This window comes from Onychostruthus taczanowskii, unplaced genomic scaffold (assembly GCF_017590055.1).
Source record: "Onychostruthus taczanowskii isolate IOZ18803 unplaced genomic scaffold, ASM1759005v1 scaffold38, whole genome shotgun sequence".
In the NCBI taxonomy this organism is placed as follows: Eukaryota; Metazoa; Chordata; class Aves; order Passeriformes; family Passeridae; genus Onychostruthus; species Onychostruthus taczanowskii.
Genome location: NW_024501237.1, coordinates 11,123,448 through 11,137,807, shown reverse-complemented (window position 1 = coordinate 11,137,807; position 14,360 = coordinate 11,123,448).

Genomic DNA, 14,360 nt, shown 5'->3' with positions numbered 1-14,360 from the left:
TGGATGTTTATCCTGGCCATAGCACACATGAGCCTGCAGTGTGGAGAGGCATCTTTCCCTGTTTATAGCTTTTGGTGGGATGAAACATTACTGCCTGCAGGGACTGCTGGTGCTGAAAGTCACTGGAACTTGCCAGAAAAGTGCAAAATAAAGGACACAAATTCAGGGAAACCCAAATACACTGCTGGCCCTGAAATGCATACTGTTTGTCATATTGTTTGTGGCAGCAGCTTCACTTGAAGAAAATCAGAATCAGGTAGTGGTAGAAGGAGGTCTTTCCCAACCTGGTTTGCTCTGCCTCAAGGGCTGCTTGGTAGAAACTCTCCTGTGGCCAGTTCAGCTTAGCAGGTCTGAAGCACTAGCTTGAGACGGCTGCTAAGGGCATGGTTGGAATTACAGATTTGACCAATTTTCCATCTGTAAAATTAGGACAATAATTTATTATGCGTTAGAAGGTTTCTAAAAACTACACTGTTCAGTATTGCTAAAGGACAAAGCCATAATTTTCTGTGTCATTGTAATTTTTTTAATATATTTTCACTCTATTTAAATGGAAGCCATCTCAGGATTTTAAAGCATCAGTAACTGTGATCTCAGTTAAGCTTAATAATAACAACTCTTTTTCTTCTTCCCAAATTGGCTATAAATTACCATAAGAAGCAAGCAATACCTACATCAACTCCCATGATATTTATGAGTAGTTCCACAACTGATTTTGTGGAATTGGCCATTCTAATCTGTGCTCTTCTGCATTAAGAATGAATTATCACAAGGTCAATACTTGATGTAAATTTATATTTACAAGGCATTATCAGTGAAAAAATTGTACTTGTAAAATTCAACCGAAAATGACACTAACCCATTTCACTTTGTGCCAAAAGCATAATGAAGTCTGATAATGGCAACAGAAATGAATCCATTTTGTGACAAATTTAAGATTTTAACCTTATGAAAGGATCTCCTTAGAACCATATATAAACACTACTACAATACCCTTGAAAGGAACAGATGGCTTTTATTTTCCCAGAGGGACATCTGCATGTGCATGAAGTACAGTGTTATTAATGGTCATAAAATCATTTGCAAATATTTTAAACACAAATGTTAGCATATCTCACACTTGGCAAATGCCTTCCTTTGAAGGAAAACATATATTTTCTTTCCTTTCAATTCTGGAAACAGATTTTCCTTGGAAACTAGAGGTACTACTGTAATTAAGGAATTGCTTGGTCAGTTTAATGTTCAGGTGATACTGGTGAAACCTCAGGACATGAAGGAAATTAATGATAAGATTTTAAGAGCATTGTGCATTTCAACATTGGCCTTTAACATGCCACCCTGTTTGTGACAGACATCCTGCTTTGTTACATTTTTCTTGACTTTCCTTTATTGACTAAATAATGGACACTAATTGTAAAAATTATAATGAAATGGCATAACATACAACACTATGAACCTAACCTTGATATTTTCATCCCTTTTTTATCACTGCCCCCTTTTATAGGAATTGGATACTGATTGTACATTATATTTGAGGTTTAGTCAACGCTTAGGTAGTACTGTTAAATATCATTGACATAAAGAATTCAACATTTGTACATCCTATGCCTGTTTTCCTTCTACGAAGAGTAGCTCAATAATATGACTGCTCCTTTCCTGATGTTCCAAGGAAGCAAAAGAGAGGCAGAGTTAATCCCTGCAATGTCAGTCAGATGTTTTGGGAGAAATACATACATAAATTAAGCTTGCAATTTTCAAAAGATATCCAAATCTAACTTTGTAATTGATTTTCCTGTGAGATTGATTCCACCTTATTGTGCATTATTTTTTGTTTGTGTCCTAATCAGAACTGTCTGCAGTAAGTTGCTGATAAAGGTCTTCTCGCTGCTTTCTCTAACTTTAATACTAAATCTCTAAACTTCCTAAAGGACTGGTGGAAATTAATTAAATGGATAAAACTAGAACTTGTATTTCTTCTTTTCTACCTAATTAACTGGGGATTTTTACCTAATTCTCAAATTAACTAGCATACTCTGTCAGTTACAGCTCTTTCTTTCTGTATGTTTTTTTATCTCCTCACATTACTTTTAAAGTATAACTTCTTTCTAAGAAAAGTCTCACATTTTTTATCTTTCTGTTTCCAGTCTATCACAGGAAAGTGATCATCAGTGAGAAGTCTGTCTCATGACAACAGAAGGAATAAAATCCCTGTAATCGCTCTGTGGCACAGATTAGACTTTTAGTGGGCTAGGAGCTTTTCATCCTTGGCTGACCAGGTTGTTAGGGTCCCAAGACTGACAATGAGCAGCACCAAAGCCTTCTACATGAAGAGAAGACTGAAGCTTTAAAGAGCAGGCCAAAAAGATGAATCTAATCTGAATTATCACAAGTTACAAGACTAACTCAATTGGCTCACCTAGTAATATATTTGTACCAGTGATTTTTTCTCTTTCTTTGGATAACTGTAATTAATTGGAATTTCACTTTTTTTTTCTGTCCTCTCTTTTCCTCCAGTTCCCTCTCACAAGTCACTGAAATCTCAACACTACTGTCCTGTTGTCCTTGCACCTCTGGTATCCACACTTTAAACCGTCTGTGTTAAGGATGAGTTTTACATTACAAAAGTGGCACTTATTCATTTTACTTTATTAACCCACAATTTTGGGGAAAACCAGACCTTATGCTTTTCACAGAATCAGAGAAGGGAACCCACAAGGATCATCGAGTCCAGCTCTGAAGTGAATCGGCCCATATAGGGACCAATCCCCTAGCCTTGGCATTATTAACACCACACTTTAATCTACTGAGTTAATCTCAGAGGCTTTTTTGCACATCTTGTTCAAATACATTGTGAATTTGACTTTTGCCCTTAACCTGAATCAGGAAAGCTTCTCTGCTATTTAGCAGAAATGTTTCTACACATTTCTATGACATTTCGCAGGGAAAAAAAAAAAAAAAAAAAAAAAAAAAAAAAAAAAAAAAGACTAGTAATTACTAAAATAGTTTTTCTGACTTTTAATCATGAAACATTTAAAATCTAAATCAAATGTATTCAATGAATTCCCTGGTTTATGATACTTGAGGAAATAAAAGAGCATTAAAAAAACAAAACAAAACAACCACACAAACAAACAAACAAAAAAAAAATACCATTAAGAAGCAAAGTTCAGGTCGGAGTCTCAGTGCTAAAAGTGGAAGCTTGTGTTTAAAATGCAAGAGAAAATGTCAAGAGGCTTGACCAAGGACAATTTTGAGCAGTCATAAAAGCATCCAAGTCTGAAGGTTCACATGCCCTTGTTTATGGCCAGTAAGACTGCAGGTATTTGCAGAGTCACAGCTGGATAATTCTCTCTTTTTTTAGTGCCAATCAGCTTCACACACTGGGTGCTGGCACAGCTGGAGGAGCAACACTGGTGTTGCTGCAAAAGTTTGGGAAACAGGCAAATCCAGCATAAGAAACTTTTCAAACTTGCCTGTGTCTTATGATGAAACTGAGCAAATGAAGCATTTCCTGAAGAGGCACATATTAACATTCTTATCAAGGTTATTTAAACCCCATGCTGGCTTCAGTTGCTTCCTGTGGCTTATTGACAAGATTCTGTGCTGTGACATTATCCTGAGCAGTGGTGCCACAGGATTAACTCGTTGACTTTTACCTTTCCTGGTGAGCTGGCCAGATGATGCCACCATATGAGCTCCCTGCCCAGCCAGACAAAGGCAGCCTGAAGTGGTCAGCATGCCAGCAAATCCCTCCTCTGATATTTGTGCTCCCCTAGCAAAGTCTTTGAACAGATTTCTCTGTCTATCACCACCCAGGACAGATATTGCTGTGAGAACAGATTGATTAAGTGATGGAAAATTACTTCTCTGAGGTGAAGAACTAATTTAATATGGTCACAAAAATGTTGTATTCTTACATAAATGAGTGCTCTATACTGACTAAACTTAGTCTGTTCACATTGTAAGATATACTTAAAATTTTGGGGTTTTATATGAATTTAATGATTGGTGGGGTTTTTTTAGTTTTTAGATTACACTACAATTTTTATTGAATACATGAATTATTTATTAATTGGTTTTTCATTTCTTCCTAGATGACTTCCAAGCCCTCTTGGCCTTCTTCCTTGGCTTGTCAGAATTTAGAAGCTGGTTTCCATGGATTCTGTGTTTTCAGATTTTAAATTGATTTTCCACAATGTTCATATCATTAAAATTACATAACTTAAATATTTGTGAAAACAATAAAAAGAAACAAGTGGTGGTCTTGACAGTCAATATTATTTAATGCAACTTTAATTTTCTATGAAGCAGCCTCCATTAGGCTAAAGAAGTTAATCAGCTAGGGATGTGGAATAAAAACCTGTGACTTTTCAGTGGATTCTGCTTAAAAGAACCTGAAAATATCAGGTAGGTTTATTTAAACAGTGTAAACTGTAGAAATGTGTAGAGTTAATTATAACCTTGAATCAGTTCCAGTTCTAAATATATCTGAGCTAGGTACGTAGGTTTGGGTAAGCAGGCAAGAGATGGGAAACGGATGGATCTCTGCAGAGCTCTGGAAAGGCAGGTTTGATGCTGCTGCTGGAAGAAGATCCAGTGTATAAACTTCTGTCACAGGTTGGGTACACACATTGTAAGGGGCATCCTTAGAAGTAGTTTTTTCCTCTTACAGCTTCCCACATCCCACCAGTAACAAGATTCAACAAATTTTCTAATTATTGGTTTCCATCACATCTCAGCCTCCTTAAGTCTCCATCCTCATCCATGACTGGAATACAGTGATCATGGCTCCTTATTTTGAACACAATGAGAAGTAATTTAGCCAATGCTAAAGAAGCACCTTTTATTAGATGATGCTTAATAAGGCAGAAATATAAGAAATCTCAGTGTCATTTGTGTTAGCACGAAGAGGTGAAGGCTGTTTATTGGCTGGTGGCTAGCTGATACAGCTAGTTCTGTCACATTCAAAGACTCCATGACGTCAAATTTCATTTCTGTCTCAATACTTGTCTTCATGCTATGCTCATTTTTACAGGTTGCACTCACAGCTTGTGCTGTCAGGAGAAGATTGGTTGGCTAGCAGGTCTGGAAGAAGAGCAAGGGACAAAAGTTCTGAGATGAGCACATTAGTGTCTCTGTTGCCACTGCCATAGGATGTGCGTGTCAGGTGAGCAACATCAGCTCTAGATGAGACACTTCTGCTTCATCAGATACACAGAAGAGGAATTTCCATTTCATCAGAGCACATGAAACACAATTTAATGCTGAAAGCACTCAGTCATCATCCATCATTAGAGGGGTGAGAAAAGAAAAAAAAATTAAATAGATTTTTCATTTTCTTCCTGATTTTCAGGTACTACTCCTGCTCTCCTTTTATCTGTTAACAGTCATCTACCAATACAGATGGCACAGATTGTTAATAGTGTCTCAGGATCTAAGGCAATTTTGGGCTAATTTTTATGAAGAAGAGAGAGTCATGGATAAATATGATCATACAGTTGCTCTTGCTTCCTTATTCTTCTTTCTGAACCATCCAATCTGGACACTTACAGAAACAGGAAAATAGGATTTGGTTAACTATAGCAATATTTTCACAAAAAGTTATTCTTCTCATATTTTTGAATACGAGTATCTCAGTAGTAAACACAAGAAGAAGATAAGGAAGCACTGTTCTAATTATTTCAACTGTCTCGTTCACAATTCTCTCAATTCTGTTAATTGTGTTATTCCATATGTGTAAGTCTTGCTTTGCAGAAAAAATATAGACTGTCTCAACTCCAACACCAAGAACCTGTAGTATTTATAAAATAATCAGTATTCTTTCACAGACACAAACTTCAACAGCAGATTAATGTACAGTAAGGGAAATAGCTGCACACTTATCCTCTCCTATTTCTGAGGAAATAGCTGAATTGTTTCATCCCTGTTTAACCCAGCTTTCAATTTTTACTCAGATCCCATAGCTCAGTAAAAAACTCTTTCACCAAAGAAATAAAAGGAAAATAATAAAACAAACTCCCAAACAAACGCAAAGTAAAATCCTCCCAGTGCCAATTTCATTGCCAATCCTTTATGTGAGTTGGACCTAACTGCTTTCTACTGAGAATAAAACAAAACTCCAACTGATGAGGTCAGTAATCTAATTTTGCCTGAAGCAATCTGATAAACAAAGTACCAAAAGCAAAGTGAATATTCTGCAAAGATAATAGGTTGAAGATAGATATCAGTCTCTCAGGGCTGGAACCAGCTCAACCAAGGACTTATGCACACAGCTTTCAAGTACTTTGCAGCCTCTCTCCTCTCTTGAAACATCAAAAATTATACTAAATACCAAGATATAATTTTCTTCTCTAATTAATTTTTCAATCCAGGCTGGAATAGTCATAATAATTTAATTTTCTATGAAAAATCTCAACTGTATCTCCAAAGACAATGTGGCTTGATGAAACGTCAGGAATCAGAATGAAACATCTGCATGCAACAAATTCTCCTCTGGCAATAAACTTCAAAGAGCTATGGATGAATGTAGTACCTCTTTATATGTGTATAATACATCTGTATTCAAACCTGTGAAAGGAGTTATCAGAAAGTTTTTTTTTATTTTTAGCAATACTCTTCATGTATTTTTTTTTTCCTTTAACTTGGTCCAAATTAAGTAGACCCAAAGAGGGGACACTGTGCACATTTCATTAGCTTAAGAGAATGTTAAACAAAGAAAATAAATAAAGAAAATAGGATATTCATAATGCCTTTTTGCTACATGAGGAGGAGTTATTTCAAGCAGAGGATATGCCTTCCTAACTGCAATTGGTAGAAGGTTCGATGCCACTTTTTAAAATTAAAAACACATCCTGGACTAATACCAGTGGTAAAAGAGCTCCACCATTCTCACCTACCCAGCCTGTCTCAGGATTCAGGGTTGTTCTGAGACATTCAGCTGATTTTTCTTTAGAGTTAGCAAGGATGAGAATCTCCAATAGCTCATACACCTCATTCCTTTCCTCAGCGGGAGTTCAGAGAGCCCCTTGAGCACGAGGCATCCCAGACAACAATCTTACCCTAAACACACACTATTCAAAGGAGCCTTGAGACTGAAAGGTTTGGATTGATACCACTAGGTAGTTATAAAAACACTTTCATGGGCACCTAAATACTCTGAAAAATTAGAACTGGGATTTTCAGTAGTTTGATTCATAATTCATCCTTGGTTTAGTGCATAAGTCAGGATTTCGTACTCCCCTATGACAAAAACCATTATTAAAACTCAAAAAGTTGATCCTTCACCCAGAGCTACCACAACTAGTAGGATTTCTTCTCTTCTTCTAGAGTTTCTAATATCTTTTGAAATATGTATCTCTAATAACCAAAGATCCCACTGGTGTGATATTAAATACTCAGCTAAATAGCTTTGGAAAGATGATGCTCAACCAGCCATTTATGAAGGTCATACCATTATTTGTCACTTAATGGTCTGTTGATGCATGTGTGAAGGGAATGAGAATTCACCTCTTCTCCAGATAACTCCCACTGTGCTACTCTGAACAAAAAAAAAAAAAAAAAAAAAAAGTAAAGCTAGAGGTACTTTGAAATTGCCACAGTGTTTTTCATATTGTTTCACCAAATCAATTCTTTGCAATTTCCTTAATAACCAACACTGTTATTTAATGAGGATGGCTTTGTAATGATCAAAAGTTACATGCTTATGTGGAGTGCTTTTATAATTGCTATCATTATTGTCTTAGGCTCTGGTATTATTCAATAATTAGACTCTTACTCGTTGAAAGGCACGAATGAAACTCTATTTATCACATGTAAATATCTCTAAAAGGTATCTGAAGCAGCACTAAGTAACTAAAGAGGAAAGCAGGCTTGAATAAGTTTGGCTCAGAGTGCTGGATTTATCAGGCTGAATATGACAACGCCTGTGTTGTTCCCAGCCCCACCCAAAAGAGACAAAAGGCAGTGGCACAGCAATTTCTCTCCTGGAAGCAGGAGCACTAACAGGAGCCCATCAGGGCATGGCCAATCTGTTTGCATCGAGGTTCAGAGCTGGGAACTAACCTGAGCTGACACAGGAACAGCTGCGGGTCCCAACAAGGGCATGGTGGGCACAGAGCGTCTCCAGCACGGACACAAACACAGCCTTTGTGTATTTTAATCAGCTGTGAGTGGGCAAAGCAGGAAATTCAGTCTGCACAATACTCTTTTTAATGTAAAGAAAATATAAACTTAATGCTTCAAACTGTTATGAATAAAAAGTTATCTATTTTTTTTAAGGTTGCAGAGTTAAAACAAGTTGAACCAGTTGCTGTTAAGTTAGCTTCATGTTGCAGCCACCTCTTGTTGAGAGTTCTTCTTCAATTACCTGTTAATGTTTGGTGATTAGCCATTGTCCCCCTGATGCTTGCCAGGGAGTGACACCAGACCCCTCAGGGAGCAAGAAAGATGAGAATGCATTTCACCAAATTTTGCAATTTTCCAAGAAAAAAACCCCTAAAAACAACGAGCCAACATAGAATTAAAAGACCTAAGTGATGTCTAAAGATGAGGAATTTAATCCAGTATCTGCTAAGAGCCTTTTTACTTCTCACCCTAACCTAAAGACGTTAGCTAGAGAGAGGACCTGAAATGCTAGGCCAAAAAAGCAGAATCTCCTAATCTCCAGTGAGGATGGAAGACCCAGCTCTGCCTGCAGACCAGTGGACAAAGCTGCATCATCCTCTTCCTCCGTGCCACCCCTGGGAGCAGCGGCAGCGTGAGCGCGACCCGTTGGTTTCTTCCCACCTGAGCGGATTCTTTTTAATAAAGGCATTAAAAAGGAGAAAGATCTCCTGCCCTACTCATTTCAAAACCAGCAACACAGAAAAAATGGTGTTTATCAATTTATCTGTCCTTTATGGACTAATTAATATCATACCCTGAGTGTTGTTTTAATCTTTTATTTTTCCTCTTTTTTTGCATAAAACAACTTTTCCTATGCTTGTCTTTCTACACTTTATACCATGAGTGATCAGTGTGTAACTTGCACAGTGCCTCACTTCCCTTTGCTGCTGGAAGAGTAAATAATTCTGGAAAGGCAAAGGCAGGTTTGAGAGCTGTCAAAGGCAGATTGTTGCCACAGAAACTACGTCTTGCATTTTGCAGGCTCAGTTAGTTTGTTTTAATTTCTTATGGTCTGACAAAGGTGGTGTTCCTCTCCTGAAAAATTAAAAACCCCAGGGCAATTGGGAAATAACAAGGCAGCAGTCTAGACACCTGTCCCAGCTTTCATTAGGCACAGGACTGTCTAATCCCAAGACTGATGGTGTGAGATATTTTCATTTTCAATGCATGAGGAAAACTAAATTTTTTTTCATCTGCTTTGCCTTCTTGGTAAGTGTATCATTAGGTAGCCTTTTCTAAAGGCTTAATTTGAAACCTGAACTCTTTTTCTAGTCCAGTGACATATGAAAACAATCACATTACCAAATCACTGCATCCACAGGTCTCTCTAGACCCATGACACAGCCATCGTGCCATTGAAAACCTCATTGCCTTGTAACAGTCCATTCATTAAAAGTTTAAAATAGTCTAAAAGAAATATTAAGCAAAAAATTTACTGCACTGGAGGAAGGCAAGTGACCAATCAAAGCCATGCTAAAGGTACAATGCAAATTAAGAGGACACTTGGCTCTTGTGGTGTAAGCAAGAAGCAGAACTTGAAGTTTATATCATGCTCTTTTTAACAAAAGTAAGAATACCCAACTTCATACAGACTTCTGCTGTGAGAAATGAACCTGATACAGAAGAGAAAATACCTTGAATTGAATAGGGTACATGGAGAAGAAAGAGATTAAATAAGGAGAGAGTGATTTATTTTTCATTGTGTCTCATATTCAGTATTCTTACATGAAATTCATTTTATCTTAGTCCTCTGCAGAGCTTTGCAGAAATTCTGTGCTATAAAATCTCCTGTGTAATCATAAAACATTTGGGTTAAACATATGCTGGAGAAAATAACAAAGATATTAAATGGTCAAGAGGTCTTAAGCCTATTTATCTTTTTACTGCTTTACAATTGTGCTTTCTAGCTGTTGTTTCTTACGATGATGAATTCTGCTGTGATCATTATGGACACCCTTTCAAGACAGAAGATTGTTTTTAATAAAGGGGAAAAAAGGCTTTGCTATTTAAAATGTTTAAAAAGTCAAGTAATTTTAGCAAATGGCAAATGATTCAGAAAAAAATTTTCTTCTGTTCTTACAAAAATTGTCACAATTTGCAAATTGTTTCATTACAGTGCACTTATTTCTATATACCTGCTAATGCTCAGTGGACATACACAACCCTCCTCTTGATCAAGGCTGAAGTGCTGGATCTCAAACCACATTTTTAAGAGACAATGACATATGTTTTGTGATTTATTTAAAAATTCTAGGGAAGATTACATAATAAATGAGTGCTTTCTTTAGTCTTCTTACATTTTGTGTGCCTGCATGTGTATGAGAAACCCACTGAGACTACCATGTGTAGTCTCCAGTGAGCTCCTGAAATGCCAGCCTATAATTTGGATTGACACCAGGCAAGGAACACTGATGATTTTTGGCATTCCCAAGTTTCTGAGCTGCCCCTGAGTGACTATGGAGATTAGACTCTACATTGGAGGATCAAAACACTCTCCTCAGCTTGCAGCTCCAAGAGTGTTGCATCTAAACTCCTACCTGAGACAAGATCTGTGCTTAAACCTGCTCTTTGCTGCCTGGTATGGAAAGAACTGTGATTCCTGAGCCTGTCTGGATGGGTCCTCACTCTGGACAGTCAGGAGATGACAGCAGAGTATCTTTCCTTCCCAGTTTAGTCAATGGGCTACAGAGACCAAGAAAATAATGAATTTGAGTGTTTCTTTGTGAAATAAATGCAAACATGTTTTCCCTAACTCCCAGCTCTAAAAAATGTAAGATGCTTTTGAGCTCTATCCCTCAGAGGAAAGAAAAAAAAAAAACAAAAACACAAACAAACAAACAAAAAAAACCCACAAAAACAACAAAAAACCCCCCAAAAAAACCCCAAAAACAACAACAACAAAAAAAAAAACTCAAACAAAAAAAACAAAACAACACAAAACAAAACAAAACAAAACAAACCATTTTTTTGTCCTTTTTTTAAAACAGGATTTTGATTAATTTTACACTTCTCTCAGTCACCACAACTTTCAGGCAGCCAACAGACATTTTGCACAACTTGAAAAATAATTGACTCCTTTTGATTAGTGAAAACATGCAAAAAGCTCGGAGGCCCTACTGCAGTCAGCCTACTGCTCATTGCTGTTTTCATTGCCCACTGATTAACTTTCCAAGTAAGGCTTCCCTAAAGTAGTAATCTGAGAATTTGATTTGTTAGACCACTACCCACTGCAGGGTGCAGTGAGCCCTTTAATGGATTTACACCAATTTCCCATGAAATACCAAAACCAGGACTTAAAAGTTTTGTTACAAAACATGAAACAAATAAAAAACCTACTTTAAATGCTCCCCCTTTTCCTGACTTTTCCTGAAATGTCAGGCACACACTGTAGAATGATAGTGGGGAAAAAAAAAACACATGAAAAGTATACAGAAGTTGCAAGAAAATTATTATTATTTTTTCTCCATAAATCTTTATTTCAGTATGTACACTCAGTACCTATTATACTGTATAGATTAGGTTGAAAGCTACTTTAATAGATAGTCTTCATTTGTTATTTAGTGACTATATTAAAAGCAAGTTTTAAAACACTAGAAGATAAGGAAAAATTGTCCTTTCTAGCCACCTTTCTTTGAGTTGTTCCACATGGATAGAGAAAACCTCTACCAGTGTGCTGTGAGATGATCAGAAAGATGCAGAAGTTTGTCCTTCCTAACACCTCTGCCCTTCATAACCTCTCTGCCCTCTTGTCCTCTTCAAAGCAGAGAAGAAATGAAGAATGGGACACTTGTCCTTTTTTGATTCCTTCTGCCATTAGTCCAGCAGAACCAGAGTTTGCTAATAAAGAGGTTATTTACACTGACACCCAGGGAAGCCTCTCCTGTCAGGTGTCATATCTCCCAGGTGGAGGAGGCAACCACCCAGAAAGACCAGTGAGTCCAAGAGTTCCATGCACACCCATTGCTTGAACTGGCCTTGCCAAAAGACCCGTCCTTCTCCTTTACAAATGGAAAAGGACCAAGTGAGAACCGATTCATCTGATCTCAAATGTCTGAAAGTTAAATATTGAAGCATTTGCCTAGGCTGGTCTAGTTTGCCTATATAACAAGGTAAAGTTGAGAGTGATCTAGTCCAGAAGGGGTAAGTATCACTTAAAAATAACCTTTTTAAAGGTGGATAAGGCACATTTTCTCCTGAGGGTTCCTATATCTTTTCACTGACAATACAATGTCCAAACTTAGATATACATAATTTTTAGAGCTATAGGAATTTATAGTTAGAGTGCAATAATATTGTTTGAGGAAAATGAGACCTAAGCTTGTAAAAGTGGAAGGAAAGACATTTGAGGGAAATTTGAGGATTTGAGTTTGCAAAATCAACTGTTTTTCAGGCTGTGGCCATTCTGTTTCTCTGATACTCAACACATATTTAAAACCTGGCAATTTAATTCAACAATGCACCTCCTTCAGCCACAGATTTCATAATGTGTATAAAAAATTCACTGTTTTTTAGGAATGTTGCATTTGAAAGTCTAACAAGAGTAGTTCCTGTAACGTAAGGCACATCCTTTAAATCCTCAATTGTATAATGAGGGACAAACTTTGGCAGCTGCAGTATCCAAAAATCCCAGAGATAGTGTATTAAATCAATTAGTCTTTTTTGCGTCACACAGTTCAGCCAGGGAAAATAAAGAAAAATAATGCTAACTTGAATTGGTATTTGTCAATATAGAGTTTCTACTTGTTATATAGCATTTCTTGGTCTATCAACTTTTGCCACAGCATGCTGTAAATGTGTTAAAGTCAATCATTTAAAATTACTCCTTGTGGGTTCTACTACAACACATCTTTTATAGTTCTATTTCTCTAAAGTATCTAGTCTTATTTGCAAGGCCTTCCTTTGAAACTTATTTCTACTTCCATTTCTCTCTCAACAATGTCTGTCCTATTCCATGGCATTTCTAAGTCAGCATTTCTTATCCCAAAGTTTACATACAGATATATACTACGAGAGCCTTCTGCCAAGCTTTAAAAATTCTCTACAAATCCACTTCCCACAGTTATTTAACTCCAACTTCTGCCAGTCACCCCTCCCTCCTGTATCTCAACGAGCACATCCTAGCTCAGTGTTGCTACTTGTTATCCTGTATGTCAGTACAAGAGGAATAACGCTCCATCTGAGTGGAAATACACAAAGGCTGTGTTTGTGTCCGTGCTGGAGACGCTCTGTGCCCGCCATGCCCTTGTTGGGACCCGCAGCTGTTCCTGTGTCAGCTCAGGTTAGTTCCCAGCTCTGAACCTCGATGCAAACAGATTGGCCATGCCCTGATGAGCTCCTGTTAGTGCTCCTGCTTCCAGGAGAGGAATTGCTGTGCCTTTTTTATGTTTTTTCTCTTTTTTTTTCTGTTTTTTCTCTGTTAGCGATCCTGCTTCAAGAGGATGGATCACAGACTGCACAGCACCGATCGTCTAGCAAGAGGGAAAGCACATTAACCAAAGTCATTTGGTTTTAATGAGATAGGAACCTGAGCTGACCTGTTTTATTTGTTAATTTGAGATTATCCACAGAAACCTATCTTTTACCTTCAGGAAGTACAAAAAGTAGAATATCTTACACATTACTTTTTAGTCCTAGCAGAGGTTTTTACTCTGAAAAGAGTAAGCGTGCATTCTCTAGTGCTTGATTTTATGGTCATGTTTCTGCCCTAATACATATCATTATTTTGTATGCATTTTCAATATTTTGTATGCATTTTCATGCTTTGCATATCTATTTCTTTCTTAGATTAACTTCTTAAAATGTTAGTTCTAAGACAAATACATTCATTATCTACTATATGAATCTATATTGATTTTTTCTGATTACCATAACAATTAGATGATCCAAAGAAGTGGGAATAAATTAAGTCTTGTTGTTTTTATTTTATCATTAATTTTGCATTTGAATATCTAAGTGGATCAGATTAATATTCTTTCATACACATCAAATGGTTTGGAAAAGGTGGGTAAACATAGTTCCTGTCCAATCAGAAACAAGGACTTTGAAGTTTGTGTCCTATATTTAACCAAATGTTAATATTTTACAGATAACAAAATAATCACATTGCAGGACAATAGAATTTCAAGACTGAAGTACGTTATTACTGGCAGCTAAAACTGAATTTCATATGTGTTGACAAATGACTAACAGTGAATAAA